Source organism: Rissa tridactyla, chromosome 21 (genome assembly GCF_028500815.1).
Source record: "Rissa tridactyla isolate bRisTri1 chromosome 21, bRisTri1.patW.cur.20221130, whole genome shotgun sequence".
NCBI lineage: Eukaryota > Metazoa > Chordata > Aves > Charadriiformes > Laridae > Rissa > Rissa tridactyla.
In genome coordinates this window covers 7580358-7597377 of record NC_071486.1, presented here as the reverse complement: position 1 = coordinate 7597377, position 17020 = coordinate 7580358, and positions in this window count along the sequence as shown.

Genomic DNA, 17020 nt, shown 5'->3' with positions numbered 1-17020 from the left:
TAACGGAAAATGCTTCGCAGGCTGGCGCGGCGGCGCCACGTGGGCACCGGTGGCGCCGAGGCTGACGGCCGCCGCAAAGCCCGCAGCCCCACGGGCCGTGGGGCCACACGAGCGGCGGCCAAAGAGCTTTCCAAGGAGGCACGGCATTCCCTCCTGGCTCTTCAGGCGTGGGAGCTGTCGCCAGAGCCGCGGCCCTACCGGAAAATGCTTCGCAGGCTGGCGCGCCGGTGCCACGTGGGCGCCGGTGGCGCCGAGGCTGACGGTCGCCGGAAATCCCCCAGCCCCACTTGCTGTGGGGCCACGTGAGCGGCTGCCAAAGAGCTTTCCAACGAGGCACGGCTTTCCCTCCTGGCTCTTCGGGCGTGGGAGCTGTCGCCAGAGCCGCGGACCTACCGGAAAATGCTTCGCAGGCTGGCGCGGCGGCGCCACGTGGGCACCGGTGGCGCTGTGGCTGATGGCCGCCGGAAAGCCCGCAGCGCCACGGGCTGTGGGGCCACGCGAGCGGCTGCCAAAGAGCTTTCCAACGAGGCACGGCTTTTCCTCCTGGCTCTTCGGGCGTGGGAGCTGTCGCCAGAGTCGCGGCCCTACCGGAAAATGCTTCGCAGGCTGGCGCGGCGGAGCCACGTGGGCGCCGGTGGCGCCGAGGCTGACGGCCGCCGCAAAGCCCGCAGCCCCACGGGCTGTGGGGCCACGCGAGCGGCTGCCAAAGAGCTTTCCAAGGAGGCACGGCTTTCCCTCCTGGCTCTTCGGGCGTGGGAGCTGTCGCCAGAGCCGCGGCCCTACCGGAAAATGCTTCGCAGGCTGGCACGGCGGCGCCACGTGGGCGCCGGTGGCGCCGAGGCTGACGGCCGCCGCAAAGCCCGCAGCCCCACGGGCTGTGGTACCACGCGAGCGGCTGCCAAAGAGCTTTCCAACGAGGCACGGCTTTCCGTCCTGGCTGTTCGGGCGTGGGAGCTGTCGCCAGAGCCGCGGCCCTACCGGAAAATGCTTCGCAGGCTGGCGCGGCGGCGCCACGTGGGCGCCGGTGGCGCCGAGGTTGACGGCCACCGCAAATCCCGCAGCCCCACGGGCTGTGGGGCCACGCGAGCGGCTGCCAAAGAGCTTTCCAACGAGGCACGGCTTTCCGTCCTGGCTCTTCGGGCGTGGGAGCTGTCGCCAGAGCCGCGGCCCTACCGGAAAATGCTTCGCAGGCTGGCGCGGCGGCGCCACGTGGGCGCCGGTGGCGCCGAGGCTGAAGGCCGCCGGAAAGCCCCCAGCCCCAAGGGCCGTGGGGCCACGCGAGCGGCGGCCAAAGAGCTTTCCAACGAGGCACGGCTTTCCCTCCTGGCTCTTCAGGCGTGGGAGCTGTCGCCAGAGCCGCGGCCCTACCGGAAAATGCTTCGCAGGCTGGCGCGCCGGTGCCACGTGGGCACCGGTGGCGCCGAGGCTGACGGTCGCCGGAAAGCCCCCAGCTCCACGGGCTGTGGGGCCACGCAAGCGGCTGGCAAAGAGCTTTCCAACGAGGCACGGCTTTCCCTCCTGGCTCTTCGGGCGTGGGAGCTGTCGCCAGAGCCGCGGACCTACCGGAAAATGCTTCGCAGGCTGGCGCGGCGGCGCCACGTGGGCACCGGTGGCGCTGTGGCTGACGGCCGCCGGAAAGCCCGCAGCGCCACGGGCTGTGGGGCCACGCGAGCGGCTGCCAAAGAGCTTTCCAACGAGGCACGGTTTTTCCTCCTGGCTCTTCGGGCGTGGGAGCTGTCGCCAGAGTCGCGGCCCTACCGGAAAATGCTTCGCAGGCTGGCGCGGCGGCGCCACGTGGGCGCCGGTGGCGCCGAGGCTGACGGCCGCCGCAAAGCCCGCAGCCCCACGGGCTGTGGGGCCACGCGAGCGGCTGCCAAAGAGCTTTCCAACGAGGCACGGCTTTCCGTCCTGGCTCTTCGGGCGTGGGAGCTGTCGCCAGAGCCGCGGCCCTACCGGAAAATGCTTCGCAGGCTGGCACGGCGGCGCCACGTGGGCGCCGGTGGCGCCGAGGCTGACGGCCGCCGCAAAGCCCGCAGCCCCACGGGCTGTGGGGCCACGCGAGCGGCTGCCAAAGAGCTTTCCAACGAGGCACGGCTTTCCGTCCTGGCTCTTCGGGCGTGGGAGCTGTCGCCAGAGCCGCGGCCCTACCGGAAAATGCTTCGCAGGCTGGCGCGGCGGCGCCACGTGGGCGCTGGTGGCGCCGAGGTTGACGGCCACCGCAAATCCCGCAGCCCCACGGGCTGTGGGGCCACGCGAGCGGCTGACAAAGAGCTTTCCAACGAGGCACGGCTTTCCCTCCTGGCTCTTCGGGCGTGGGAGCTGTCGCCAGAGCCGCGGCCCTACCGGAAAATGCTTCGCAGGCTGGCGCGGCGGCGCCACGTGGGCGCCGGTGGCGCCGAGGCTGAAGGCCGCCGGAAAGCCCCCAGCCCCAAGGGCCGTGGGGCCACGCGAGCGGCGGCCAAAGAGCTTTCCAACGAGGCACGGCTTTCCCTCCTGGCTCTTCAGGCGTGGGAGCTGTCGCCAGAGCCGCGGCCCTAACGGAAAATGCTTCGCAGGCTGGCGCGCCGGTGCCACGTGGGCACCGGTGGCGCCGAGGCTGACGGTCGCCGGAAAGCCCCCAGCCCCACGGGCTGTGGGGCCACGCGAGCGGCTGGCAAAGAGCTTTCCGACGAGGCACGGCTTTTCCGCCTGGCTCTTCGGGCGTGGGAGCTGTCGCCAGAGCCGCGGCCCTACCGGAAAATGCTTCGCAGGCTGGCGCGGCGGCGCCACGTGGGCACCGGTGGCGCTGTGGCTGACGGCCGCCGGAAAGCCCGCAGCCCCACGGGCTGTGGGGCCACGCGAGCGGCTGGCAAAGAGCTTTCCAACGAGGCACGGCTTTTCCTCCTGGCTCTTCGGGCGTGGGAGCTGTCGCCAGAGTCGCGGCCCTACCGGAAAATGCTTCGCAGGCTGGCGCGGCGGCGCCACGTGGGCGCCGGTGGCGCCGAGGCTGACGGCCGCCGCAAAGCCCGCAGCCCCACGGGCTGTGGGGCCACGCGAGCGGCTGACAAAGAGCTTTCCAACGAGGCACGGCTTTCCCTCCTGGCTCTTCGGGCGTGGGAGCTGTCGCCACAGTCGCGGCCCTACCGGAAAATGCTTCGCAGGCTGGCGCGGCGGCGCCACGTGGGCGCCGGTGGCGCCGAGGCTGACGGCCGCCAGAAAGCCCGCAGCCCCACGGGCTGTGGGGCCACGCGAGCGGCTGGCAAAGAGCTTTCCAACGAGGCACGGCTTTCCCTCCTGGCTCTTCGGGCGTGGGAGCTTTCGCCAGAGCCGCGGCCCTACCGGAAAATGCTTTGCAGGCTGGCGCGGCAGCGCCACGTGGGCGCCGGTGGCGCCGAGGCTCATGGCCGCCGGAAAGCCCGCAGCCCCACGGGCTGTGGGGCCACGCGAGCGGCGGCCAAAGAGCTTTCCAACGAGGCACGGCTTTCCCTCCTGGCTCTTCAGGCGTGGGAGCTGTCGCCAGAGCCGCGGCCCTACCGGAAAATGCTTCGCAGGCTGGCGCTCCGACGCCACGTGGGCGCCGGTGGCGCCGAGGCTGACGGCCGCCGCAAAGCCCGCAGCCCCACGGGCTGTGGGGCCACGCCAGCGGCTGCCAAAGAGCTTTCCAACGAGGCACGGCTTTCCCTCCTGGCTCTTCGGGCGTGGGAGCTGTCGCCAGAGCCGCGGCCCTACCGGAAAATGCTTCGCAGGCTGGCGCGGCGGCGCCACGTGGGCGCCGGTGGCGCTGTGGCTGACGGCCGCCGGAAAGCCCGCAGCGCCACGGGCTGTGGGGCCACGCGAGCGGCTGCCAAAGAGCTTTCCAACGAGGCACGGCTTTCCGTCCTGGCTCTTCGGGCGTGGGAGCTGTCGCCAGAGCCGCGGCCCTACCGAAAATGCTTCGCAGGCTGGCACGGCGGCGCCACGTGGGCGCCGGTGGCGCCGAGGCTGACGGCCGCCGCAAAGCCCGCAGCCCCACGGGCTGTGGGGCCACGCGAGCGGCTGCCAAAGAGCTTTCCAACGAGGCACGGCTTTCCGTCCTGGCTCTTCGGGCGTGGGAGCTGTCGCCAGAGCCGCGGCCCTACCGGAAAATGCTTCGCAGGCTGGCGCGGCGGCGCCACGTGGGCGCTGGTGGCGCCGAGGTTGACGGCCACCGCAAATCCCGCAGCCCCACGGGCTGTGGGGCCACGCGAGCGGCTGACAAAGAGCTTTCCAACGAGGCACGGCTTTCCCTCCTGGCTCTTCGGGCGTGGGAGCTGTCGCCAGAGCCGCGGCCCTACCGGAAAATGCTTCGCAGGCTGGCGCGGCGGCGCCACGTGGGCGCCGGTGGCGCCGAGGCTGAAGGCCGCCGGAAAGCCCCCAGCCCCAAGGGCCGTGGGGCCACGCGAGCGGCGGCCAAAGAGCTTTCCAACGAGGCACGGCTTTCCCTCCTGGCTCTTCAGGCGTGGGAGCTGTCGCCAGAGCCGCGGCCCTAACGGAAAATGCTTCGCAGGCTGGCGCGCCGGTGCCACGTGGGCACCGGTGGCGCCGAGGCTGACGGTCGCCGGAAAGCCCCCAGCCCCACGGGCTGTGGGGCCACGCGAGCGGCTGGCAAAGAGCTTTCCGACGAGGCACGGCTTTTCCGCCTGGCTCTTCGGGCGTGGGAGCTGTCGCCAGAGCCGCGGCCCTACCGGAAAATGCTTCGCAGGCTGGCGCGGCGGCGCCACGTGGGCACCGGTGGCGCTGTGGCTGACGGCCGCCGGAAAGCCCGCAGCCCCACGGGCTGTGGGGCCACGCGAGCGGCTGGCAAAGAGCTTTCCAACGAGGCACGGCTTTTCCTCCTGGCTCTTCGGGCGTGGGAGCTGTCGCCAGAGTCGCGGCCCTACCGGAAAATGCTTCGCAGGCTGGCGCGGCGGCGCCACGTGGGCGCCGGTGGCGCCGAGGCTGACGGCCGCCGCAAAGCCCGCAGCCCCACGGGCTGTGGGGCCACGCGAGCGGCTGACAAAGAGCTTTCCAACGAGGCACGGCTTTCCCTCCTGGCTCTTCGGGCGTGGAGCTGTCGCCACAGTCGCGGCCCTACCGGAAAATGCTTCGCAGGCTGGCGCGGCGGCGCCACGTGGGGCGCCGGTGGCGCCGAGGCTGACGGCCGCCAGAAAGCCCGCAGCCCCACGGGCTGTGGGGCCACGCGAGCGGCTGGCAAAGAGCTTTCCAACGAGGCACGGCTTTCCCTCCTGGCTCTTCGGGCGTGGGAGCTTTCGCCAGAGCCGCGGCCCTACCGGAAAATGCTTTGCAGGCTGGCGCGGCAGCGCCACGTGGGCGCCGGTGGCGCCGAGGCTCATGGCCGCCGGAAAGCCCGCAGCCCCACGGGCTGTGGGGCCACGCGAGCGGCGGCCAAAGAGCTTTCCAACGAGGCACGGCTTTCCCTCCTGGCTCTTCAGGCGTGGGAGCTGTCGCCAGAGCCGCGGCCCTACCGGAAAATGCTTCGCAGGCTGGCGCTCCGACGCCACGTGGGCGCCGGTGGCGCCGAGGCTGACGGCCGCCGCAAAGCCCGCAGCCCCACGGGCTGTGGGGCCACGCCAGCGGCTGCCAAAGAGCTTTCCAACGAGGGCACGGCTTTCCCTCCATGGCTCTTCGGGCGTGGGAGCTGTCGCCAGAGCCGCGGCCCTACCGGAAAATGCTTCGCAGGCTGGCGCGGCGGCGCACGTGGGCGCCGGTGGCGCTGTGGCTGACGGCCGCCGGAAGCCCGCAGCGCCACGGGCTGTGGGGCCACGCGAGCGGCTGGCAAAGAGCTTTCCAACGAGGCACGGCTTTTCCTCCTGGCTCTTCGGGCGTGGGAGCTGTCCGCCAGAGTCGCGGCCCTACCGGAAACATGCTTCGCAGGCTGGCTCGGCGGCGCCACGTGGGCGCCGGTGGCGCCGAGGCTGACGGTCGCCGCAAAGCCCGCAGCCCCACGGGCTGTGGGGCCACGCGAGCGGCTGCCAAAGAGCTTTCCAACGAGGCACGGCATTCCCTCCTGGCTCTTCGGGCGTGGGAGCTGTCGCCAGAGCCGCGGCCCTACCGGAAAATGCTTCGCAGGCTGGCGCGCCGGCGCCATGTGGGCGCCGGTGGCGCCGAGGCTGACGGCCACCGCAAAGCCCGCAGCCCCACGGGCTGTGGGGCCACGCGAGCGGCTGCCAAAGAGCTTTCCAAGGAGGCACGGCTTTCCTTCCTGGCTCTTCGGGCGTGGGAGCTGTCGCCAGAGCCGCGGCCCTACCGGAAAATGCTTCGCAGGCTGGCGCGCCGGCGCCACGTGGGCGCCGCTGGCGCCGAGGGTATTTTTTTTTTGGTTTTTTATTTTTTTTTGCTTGTACGGGCCGCCGCAAAGCCCGCAGCCCCACGGGCTGTGGGCCCACGCGAGCGGCTGCCAAAGAAATTTCCAACGAGGCACGGCTTTCCCTCCTGGCTCTTCGGGTGTGGGAGCTGTTCGCCAGAGCCTCGGCCCTACCGGAAAATGCTTCGCAGGCTGGAGCGGCGCTGCCACGTGGGCGCCGGTGGCGCCGAGGCTGACGGCCGCCGCAAAGCCCGCAGCCCCACGGGCTGTGGGGCCACGCGAGCGGCTGCCAAAGAGCTTTCCAACGAGGCACGGCTTTCCCTCCTGGCTCTTCGGGCGTGGGAGCTTTTGCCAGAGCCGCGGCCCTAGCGGAAAATGCTTCGCAGGCTGGCGCGGGCGGCGCCACGTGGGCGCCGGTGGCGCCGAGGCTGACGGCCGCCGGAAAGCCCGCAGCCCCAAGGGCCGTGGGGGCCACGCGAGCGGCGGCCAAGAGCTTTCCAACGAGGCACGGCTTTCCCTCCTGGCTCTTCAGGCGTGGGAGCTGTCGCCAGAGCGCGGCCCTACCGGAAAATGCTTCGCAGGCTGGCGCGCCGGTGCCACGTGGGGCACCGGTGGCGCCGAGGCTGACGGTCGCCGGAAAGCCCCCAGCCCCACGGGCTGTGGGGCCACGCGAGCGGCTGCCAAAGAGCTTTCCAACGAGGCATGGCTTTTCCTCCTGGCTCTTCGGGTGTGGGAGCTGTCGCCAGAGCCGCGGCCCTACCGGAAAATGCTTCGCAGGCTGGCGCGGCGGCGCCACGTGGGCACTGGTGGCGCTGTGGCTGACGGCCGCCGGAAATCCCCCAGCCCCACGGGCTGTGGGGCCACGCGAGCGGCTGCCAAAGAGCTTTCCAACGAGGCACGGCTTTCCCTCCTGGCTCTTCGGGCGTGGGAGCTGTCGCCAGAGTCGCGGCCCTACCGGAAAATGCTTCGCAGGCTGGCGCGGCGGCGCCACGTGGGCGCCGGTGGCGCCGAGGCTGACGGCCGCCGCAAAGCCCGCAGCCCCACGGGCTGTGGGGCCACACGAGAGGCTGGCAAAGAGCTTTCCAACGAGGCACGGCTTTCCCTCCTGGCTCTTCGGGCGTGGGAGCTGTCGCCAGAGCCGCGGCCCTACCGGAAAATGCTTCGCAGGCTGGCGCGGCGGCGCCACGTGGGCGCCGGTGGCGCCGTGGCTGACAGCAGCCGCAAAGCCCGCAGCCCCACGGGCTGTGGGGCCACGCGAGCGGCTGCCAAAGAGCTTTCCAATGAGGCACGGCTTTCCCTCCTGGCTCTTCGGGCATGGGAGCTGTCGCCAGAGCCGCGGACCTACTGGGAAATGCTTCGCAGGCTGGCGCGGCGGCGCCACGTGGGCGCCGGTGGCGCCGAGGCTGACGGCCGCCGCAAAGCCCGCAGCCCCACGGGCTGTGGGGCCACGCGAGCGGCTGCCAAAGAGCTTTCCAACGAGGCACGGCTTTCCCTCCTGGCTCTTCAGGCGTGGGAGCTGTCGCCAGAGCCGCGGCCCTACCGGAAAATGCTTCGCAGGCTGGCGCGGCGGCGCCACGTGGGCGCCGGTGGCGCCGAGGCTGACGGCCACCGCAAAACCCGCAGCCCCACGGGCTGTGGGGCCACGCGAGCGGCTGCCAAAGAGCTTTCCAACGAGGCACGGCTTTTCCTCCTGGCTCTTCGGGCGTGGGAGCTGTCGCCAGAGCCGCGGCCCTACCGGAAAATGTTTGCAGGCTGGCGCGGCGGCGCCACGTGGGCGCCGGTGGCACCGAGGCTGACGGTCGCCGGAAAGCCCCCAGCCCCACGGGCTGTGGGGCCACGCGAGCGGCTGCCAAAAAGCTTTCCAACGAGGCACGGCTTTTCCTCCTGGCTCTTCGGGCATGGGAGCTGTCGCCACAGTCGCGGCCCTACCGGAAAATGCTTCGCAGGCTAGCGCGGCGGCGCCACGTGGGCACCGGTGGCGCTGTGGCTGACGGCCGCCGGAAAGCCCGCAGCGCCACGGGCTGTGGGGCCACGCGAGCGGCTGCCAAAGAGCTTTCCAACGAGGCACGGCTTTTCCTCCTGGCTCTTCGGGCGTGGGAGCTGTCGCCAGAGCCGCGTCCCTACCAGAAAATGCTTCGCAGGCTGGCGCGCCGGCGCCACGTCGGCGCCGCTGGCGCCGAGGCTGACGGCCGCCGCAAAGCCCGCAGCCCCACGGGCTGTGGGGCCACGCGAGCGGCTGCCAAAGAGCTTTCCAACGAGGCACGGCTTTCCCTCCTGGCTCTTCGGGCGTGGGAGCTGTCGCCAGAGCCGCGGCCCTACCGGAAAATGCTTCGCAGGCTGGCGCGGCGGCGCCACGTGGGCGCCTGTGGCGCTGTGGCTGACGGCCGCCGGAAAGCCCGCAGCGCCACGGGCTGTGGGGCCACGCGAGCGGCTGGCAAAGAGCTTTCCAAGGAGGCACGGCTTTTCCTCCTGGCTCTTCGGGCGTGGGAGCTGTCGCCAGAGTCGCGGCCCTACCGGAAAATGCTTCGCAGGCTGGCGCGGCGGCGCCACGTGGGCGCCGCTGGCGCCGAGGCTGACGGCCGCCGCAAAGCCCGCAGCCCCACGGGCTGTGGGGCCACGCGAGCGGCTGCCAAAGAGCTTTCCAACGAGGCATGGCTTTCCCTCCTGGCTCTTCGGGCGTGGGAGCTGTCGCCAGAGCCGCGGCCCTACCGGAAAATGCTTCGCAGGCTGGCGCGGCGGCGCCACGTGGGCGCCGGTGGCGCCGAGGCTGACGGCCGCCGCAAAGCCCGCAGCCCCACGGGCTGTGGGGCCACGCGAGCGGCTGCCAAAGAGCTTTCCAACGAGGCAGGGCTTTCCCTCCTGGCTCTTCGGGCGTGGGAGCTGTCGCCAGAGCCGCGGCCCCGCCATGTGGGCGCCGGTGGCGCCGAGGCTGACGGCCGCCGCAAAGCCCGCAGCCCCACGGGCTGTGGGGCCACGCGAGCGGCTGCCAAAGAGCTTTCCAACGAGGCACGGCTTTCCCTCCTGGCTCTTCGGGCGTGGGAGCTGTCGCCAGAGCCGCGGCCCTACCGGAAAATGCTTCGCAGGCTGGCGCGCCGGTGCCACGTGGGCGCCGGTGGCGCCGAGGCTGACGGTCGCCGGAAATCTCCCAGCCCCACGGGCTGTGGGGCCACGCGAGCGGCTGCCAAAGAGCTTTCCAACGAGGCACGGCTTTCCCTCCTGGCTCTTCGGGCGTGGGAGCTGTCGCCAGAGCCGCGGACCTACCGGAAAATGCTTCGCAGGCTGGCGCGGCGGCGCCACGTGGACGCCGGTGGCGCTGTGGCTGATGGCCGCCGGAAAGCCCGCAGCGCCACGGGCTGTGGGGCCACGCGAGCGGCTGGCAAAGAGCTTTCCAACGAGGCACGGCTTTTCCTCCTGGCTCTTCGGGCGTGGGAGCTGTCGCCAGAGCCGCGGCCCTACCGGAAAATGCTTCGCAGGCTGGCGCGGCGGCGCCACGTGGGCGCCGGTGGCGCCGAGGCTGACGGCCGCCGCAAAGCCCGCAGCCCCACGGGCTGTGGGGGCCACGCGAGCAGCTGCCAAAGAGCTTTCCAACGAGGCACGGCTTTCCCTCCTGGCTCTTCGGGCGTGGGAGCTGTCGCCAGAGCCGCGGCCCTACTGGAAATTGCTTCGCAGGCTGGCGCGGCGGCGCCACGTGGGCGCCGGTGGCGCCGAGGCTGACGGTCGCCGCAAAGCCCACAGCCCCACGGGCTGTGGGGCCACGCGAGCGGCTGCCAAAGAGCTTTCCAACGAGGCACGGCTTTCCCTCCTGGCTCTTCGGGCGTGGGAGCTGTCGCCAGAGCCGCGGCCCTACCGGAAAATGCTTCGCAGGCTGGTGCGGCGGTGCCACGTGGGCGCCGGTGGCGCGGTGGCTGACGGCCGCCGGAAAGCCCGCAGCCCCACGGGCTGTGGGGCCACGCGATCGGCTGCCAAAGAGCTTTCCAAGGAGGCACGGCTTTTCCTCCTGGCTCTTCGGGCGTGGGAGCTGTCGCCAGAGCCGCGGCCCTACCGGAAAATGCTTCGCAGGCTGGCGCGCCGGCGCCACGTGGGCGCCGGTGGCGCCGAGGCTGACGGCCGCCGTAAAGCCCGCAGCCCCACGGGCTGTGGGGCCACGCGAGCGGCTGCCAAAGAGCTTTCCAACGAGGCACGGCTTTCCCTCCTGGCTCTTCGGGCGTGGGAGCTGTCGCCAGAGCCGCGGCCCTACCGGAAAATGCTTCGCAGGCTGGCGCGGCGGCGCCACGTGGGCGCCGGTGGCGCCGAGGCTGACGGCCGCCGTAAAGCCCGCAGCCCCACGGGCTGTGGGGCCACACGAGCGGCTGCCAAAGAGCTTTCCAACGAGGGACGGCTTTCCGTCCTGGCTCTTCGGGCGTGGGAGCTGTCGCCAGAGCCGCGGCCCTACCGGAAAATGCTTCGCAGGCTGGCGCGCCGGCGCCACGTGGGCGCCGGTGGCGCCGAGGCTGACGGCCGCCGGAAAGCCCGCAGCCCCACAGGCTGTGGGGCCACGCGAGCGGCTGGCAAAGAGCTTTCCAACGAGGCACGGCTTTCCCTCCTGGCTCTTCGGGCGTGGGAGCTTTCGCCAGAGCCGCGGCCCTACCGGAAAATGCTTCGCAGGCTGGCGCGGCAGCGCCACGTGGGCGCCGGTGGCACCGAGGCTCATGGCCGCCGGAAAGCCCGCAGCCCCACGGGCTGTGGGGCCACGCGAGCGGCTGCCAAAGAGCTTTCCAACGAGGCACGGCTTTCCCTCCTGGCTCTTCGGGCGTGGGAGCTGTCGCCAGAGCGGCGGCCCTACCGGAAAATGCTTCGCAGGCTGGCGCGCCGGCGCCACGTGGGCACCGGTGGCGCCGAGGCTGACGGCCGCCGCAAAGCCCGCAGCCCCACGGGCTGTGGGGCCACGCGAGCGGCGGCCAAAGAGCTTTCCAACGAGGCACGGCATTCCCTCCTGGCTCTTCAGGCGTGGGAGCTGTCGCCAGAGCCGCGGCCCTACCGGAAAATGCTTCGCAGGCTGGCGCGCCGGTGCCACGTGGGCGCCGGTGGCGCCGAGGCTGACGGCCGCCGGAAATCCCCCAGCCCCACGGGCTGTGGGGCCACGCAAGCGGCTGCCAAAGAGCTTTCCAACGAGGCACGGCTTTCCCTCCTGGCTCTTCGGGCGTGGGAGCTGTCGCCAGAGCCGCGGACCTACCGGAAAATGCTTCGCAGGCTGGCGCAGCGGCGCCACGTGGGCGCCGGTGGCGCTGTGGCTGACGGCCGCCGGAAAGCCCGCAGCGCCACGGGCTGTGGGGCCACGCGAGCGGCTGCCAAAGAGCTTTCCAACGAGGCACGGCTTTTCCTCCTGGCTCTTCGGGCATGGGAGCTATCGCCACAGTCGCGGCCCTACCGGAAAATGCTTCGCAGGCTGGCGCGGCGGCGCCACGTGGGCGCCGCTGGCGCCGAGGTTGACGGCCGCCGCAAAGCCCGCAGCCCCACGGACTGTGGGGCCACGCGAGCGGCTGCCAAAGAGCTTTCCAACGAGGCACGGCTTTCCCTCCTGGCTCTTCGGGCGTGGGAGCTGTCGCCAGAGCCGCGGCCCTACCGGAAAATGCTTCGAAGGCTGGCGCGCCGGCGCCACGTGGGCGCCGGTGGCGCCGAGGCTGACGGCCACCGCAAAGCCCGCAGCCCCACGGGCTGTGGGGCCACGCGAGCGGCTGCCAAAGAGCTTTCCAACGAGGCACGGCTTTCCCTCCTGGCTCTTCAGGCGTGGGAGCTGTCGCCAGAGCCGCGGACCTACCGGAAAATGCTTCGCAGGCTGGCGCGGCGGCGCCACGTGGGCGCCGGTGGCGCCGAGACTGACGGCCACCGCAAAGCCCGCAGCCCCACGGGCTGTGGGGCCACGCGAACGGCTGCCAAAGAGCTTTCCAACGAGGCACGGCTTTTCCTCCTGGCTCTTCGGGCGTGGGAGCTGTCGCCAGAGCCGCGGCCCTACCGGAAAATGCTTCGCAGGCTGGCGCGGCGGCGCCACGTGGGCGCCGCTGGCGCCGAGGCTGACGGTCGCCGGAAAGCCCCCAGCCCCACGGGCTGTGGGGCCACGCGAGCGGCTGCCAAAAAGCTTTCCAACGAGGCACGGCTTTTCCTCCTGGCTCTTCGGGCGTGGGAGCTGTCGCCACAGTCGCGGCCCTACCGGAAAATGCTTCGCAGGCTAGCGCGGCGGCGCCACGTGGGCACCGGTGGCGCTGTGGCTGACGGCCGCCGGAAAGCCCGCAGCGCCACGGGCTGTGGGGCCACGCGAGCGGCTGCCAAAGAGCTTTCCAACGAGGCACGGCTTTTCCTCCTGGCTCTTCGGGCGTGGGAGCTGTCGCCAGAGCCGCGGCCCTACTGGAAAATGCTTCGCAGGCTGGCGCGCCGGCGCCACGTGGGCGCCGCTGGCGCCGAGGCTGACGGCCGCCGCAAAGCCCGCAGCCCCACGGGCTGTGGGGCCACGCGAGCGGCTGCCAAAGAGCTTTCCAACGAGGCACGGCTTTCCCTCCTGGCTCTTCGGGCGTGGGAGCTGTCGCCAGAGCCACGGCCCTACCGGAAAATGCTTCGCAGGCTGGCGCGGCGGCGCCACGTGGGCGCCGGTGGCGCCGAGGCTGACGGCCACCGCAAAGCCCGCAGCCCCACGGGCTGTGGGGCCACGCGAGCGGCTGCCAAAGAGCTTTCCAACGAGGCACGGCTTTTCCTCCTGGCTCTTCGGGCGTGGGAGCTGTCGCCAGAGCCGCAGACCTACCGGAAAATGCTTCGCAGGCTGGAGCGGCGGTGCCACGTGGGCGCCGGTGGCGCCGAGGCTGACGGCCGCCGGAAAGCCCGCAGCCCCAAGGGCTGTGGGGCCACGCGAGCGGCTGCCAAAGAGCTTTCCAACGAGGCACGGCTTTCCCTCCTGGCTCTTCGGGCGTGGGAGCTGTCGCCAGAGTCGCGGCCCTACCGAAAAATGCTTCGCAGGCTGGCGCGGTGGTGCCATGTGGGCGCCGGTGACGCCGAGGCTGACGGCCGCCGCAAAGCCCGCAGCCCCACGGGCTGTGGGCCCACGCGAGCGGCTGCCAAAGAGATTTCCAACGAGGCACGGCTTTCCCTCCTGGCTCTTCGGGCGTGGGAGCTGTCGCCAGAGCCGCGGCCCTACCGGAAAATGCTTCACAGGCTGGCGCGGCGGCGCCACGTGGGCGCCGGTGGCGCCGAGGCTGACGGTCGCCGGAAAGCCCCCAGCCCCACGGGCTGTGGGGCCACGCGAGCGGCTACCAAAAAGCTTTCCAACGAGGCACGGCTTTCCCTCCTGGCTCTTCGGGCATGGGAGCTGTCGCCACAGTCGCGGCCCTACCGGAAAATGCTTCGCAGGCTAGCGCGTCGGCGCCACGTGGGCGCCGGTGGCGCCGAGGCTGACGGCCGCCGCAAAGCCCGCAGCCCCACGGGCTGTGGGGCCACGCGAGCGGCTGCCAAAGAGCTTTCCAACGAGGCACGGCTTTCCCTCCTGGCTCTTCGGGCGTGGGAGCTGTCGCCAGAGCCGCGGCCCTACCGGAAAATGCTTCGCAGGCTGGCGCGGCGGTGCCACGTGGGCGCCGGTGGCGCAGAGGCTGACGGCCGCCGCAAAGCCCCCAGCCCCACGGGCTGTGGGGCAACGCGAGCGGCTGCCAAAGAGCTTTCCAACGAGGCACGGCTTTCCCTCCTGGCTCTTCGGGCGTGGGAGCTGTCGCCAGAGCCGCGGCCCTACCGGAAAATGCTTCGCAGGCTGGCGCGGCAGCGCCACGTGGGCGCCGGTGGCGCCGAGGCTCATGGCCGCCGGAAAGCCCGCAGCCCCACGGGCTGTGGGGCCACGCGAGCGGCTGCCAAAGAGCTTTCCAACGAGGCACGGCTTTCCCTCCTGGCTCTTCGGGCGTGGGAGCTGTCGCCAGAGCCGCGGCCCTACCGGAAAATGCTTCGCAGGCTGGCGCGACGGCGCCACGTGGGCGCCGGTGGCGCCGAGGCTGACGGCCGCCGTAAAGTCCAAAGCCCCAAGGGCCGTGGGGCCACACGAGCGGCTGCCAAAGAGCTTTCCAACGAGGCACGGCTTTCCCTCCTGGCTCTTCGGGCATGGGAGCTGTCGCCAGAGTCGCGGCCCTACCGGAAAATGCTTCGCAGGCTGGCGCGCCGGCGCCACGTGGGCGCCGGTGGCGCCGAGGCTGACGGCCGCCGGAAATCTCCCAGCCCCACGGGCTGTGGGGCCACGCGAGCGGCTGCCAAAGAGCTTTCCAACGAGGCACGGCTTTCCCTCCTGGCTCTTCGGGCGTGGGAGCTGTCGCCAGAGCCGCGGCCCTACCGGAAAATGCTTCGCAGGCTGGCGCGGCGGCGCCACGTGGGCACCGGTGACGCTGTGGCTGACGGCCGCCGGAAAGCCCGCAGCCCCACGGGCTGTGGGGCCACGCGAGCGGCTGGCAAAGAGCTTTCCAACGAGGCACGGCTTTCCCTCCTGGCTCTTCGGGCGTGGGAGCTGTCGCCAGAGCCGCGGCCCTACCGGAAAATGCTTCGCAGGCTGGCGTGGCGGCGCCACGTGGGCGCCGGTGGCGCCGAGGCTGACGGCCGCCGCAAAGCCCGCAGCCCCACGGGCTGTGGGGCCACGCGAGCGGCTGCCAAAGAGCTTTCCAACAAGGCACAGCTTTCCCTCCTGGCTCTTCGGGCGTGGGAGCTGTCGCCAGAGCCGCGGCCCTACTGGAAATTGCTTCGCAGGCTGGCGCGGCGGCGCCACGTGGGCGCCGGTGGCGCCGAGGCTGACGGTCGCCGCAAAGCCCACAGCCCCACGGGCTGTGGGGCCACGCGAGCGGCTGCCAAAGAGCTTTCCAACGAGGCACGGCTTTCCCTCCTGGCTCTTCGGGCGTGGGAGCTGTCGCCAGAGTCGCGGCCCTACCGGAAAATGCTTCGCAGGCTGGTGCGGCGGTGCCACGTGGGCGCCGGTGGCGCGGTGGCTGACGGCCGCCGGAAACCCCGCAGCCCCACGGGCTGTGGGGCCACGCAAGCGGCTGCCAAAGAGCTTTCCAACGAGGCACGGCTTTTCCTCCTGGCTCTTCGGGCGTGGGAGCTGTCGCCAGAGCCGCGGCCCTACCGGAAAATGCTTCGCAGGCTGGCGCGCCGGCGCCACGTGGGCGCCGGTGGCGCCGAGGCTGACGGTCGCCGGAAAGCCCCCAGCCCCACGGGCTGTGGGGCCACGCGAGCGGCTGCCAAAGAGCTTTCCAACGAGGCACGGCTTTCCCTCCTGGCTCTTTGGGCGTGGGAGCTGTCGCCAGAGCCGCGGCCCTACCGGAAAATGCTTCGCAGGCTGACGCGGCGGCGCCACGTGGGCGCCGGTGGCGCCGTGGCTGACGGCCGCCGGAAACCCCGCAGCCCCACAGGCTGTGGGGCCACGCGAGCGGCTGCCAAAGAGCTTTCCAACGAGGCACGGCTTTCCCTCCTGGCTCTTCGGGCGTGGGAGCTGTCGCCAGAGCCGCGGCCCTACCGGAAAATGCTTCGCAGGCTGGCGCGCCGGCGCCACGTGGGCGCCGGTGGCGCCGAGGCTGACGGCCACCGCAAAGCCCGCAGCCCCACGGGCTGTGGGGCCACGCGAGCGGCTGCCAAAGAGCTTTCCAAGGAGGCACGGCTTTCCTTCCTGGCTCTTCGGGCGTGGGAGCTGTCGCCAGAGCCACGGCCCTACGGGAAAATGCTTCACAGGCTGGCGCGCCGGCGCCACGTGGGCGCCGGTGGCGCCGAGGCTGACAGCCGCCGGAAAGCCCGCAGACCCACGGGCTGTGGGGCCACGCAAGCGGCTGCCAAAGAGCTTTCCAACGAGGCACGGCTTTCCCTCCTGGCTCTTCGGGTCTGGGAGCTGTCGCCAGAGTCGCGGCCCTACCGGAAAATGCTTCGCAGGCTGGCGCGGTGGTGCCATGTGAGCGCCGGTGACGCCGAGGCTGACGGCCGCCGCAAAGCCCGCAGCCCCACGGGCTGTGGGGCCACGCGAGCGGCTGCCAAAGAGATTTCCAACGAGCCACGGCTTTCCGTCCTGGCTCTTCGGGCGTGGGAGCTGTCGCCAGAGCCGCGGCCCTACCGGAAAATGCTTCGCAGGCTGGCGCGGCGGCGCCACGTGGGCGCCGGTGGCGCCGAGGCTGACGGTCGCCGGAAAGCCCACAGCCCCATGGGCTGTGGGGCCACGCGAGCGGCTGCCAAAGAGCTTTCCAACGAGGCACGGCTTTTCCTCCTGGCTCTTCGGGCGTGGGAGCTGTCGCCAGAGCCGCGGCCCTACCGGAAAATGCTTCGCAGGCTGGCGCGGCGGCGCCACGTGGGCACCGGTGGCGCTGTGGCTGACGGCCGCCGGAAAGTCCCCAGCCCCACGGGCTGTGGGGCCACGCGAGCGGCTGCCAAAGAGCTTTCCAACAAGGCACGGCTTTTCCTCCTGGCTCTTCAGGCGTGGGAGCTGTCGCCAGAGTCGCGGCCCTACCGGAAAATGCTTCGCAGGCTGGCGCGGCGGCACCACGTGGGCGCCGGTGGCGCCGAGGCTGACAGCCGCCGCAACGCCCGCAGCCCCACGGGCCGTGGGGCCACGCGAGTGGCGGCCAAAGAGCTTTCCAACGAGGCACGGCTTTCCCTCCTGGCTCTTCAGGCGTGGGAGCTGTCGCCAGAGCCGCGGCCCTACCGGAAAATGCTTCGCAGGCTGGCGCGCCGGTGCCACGTGGGCGCCGG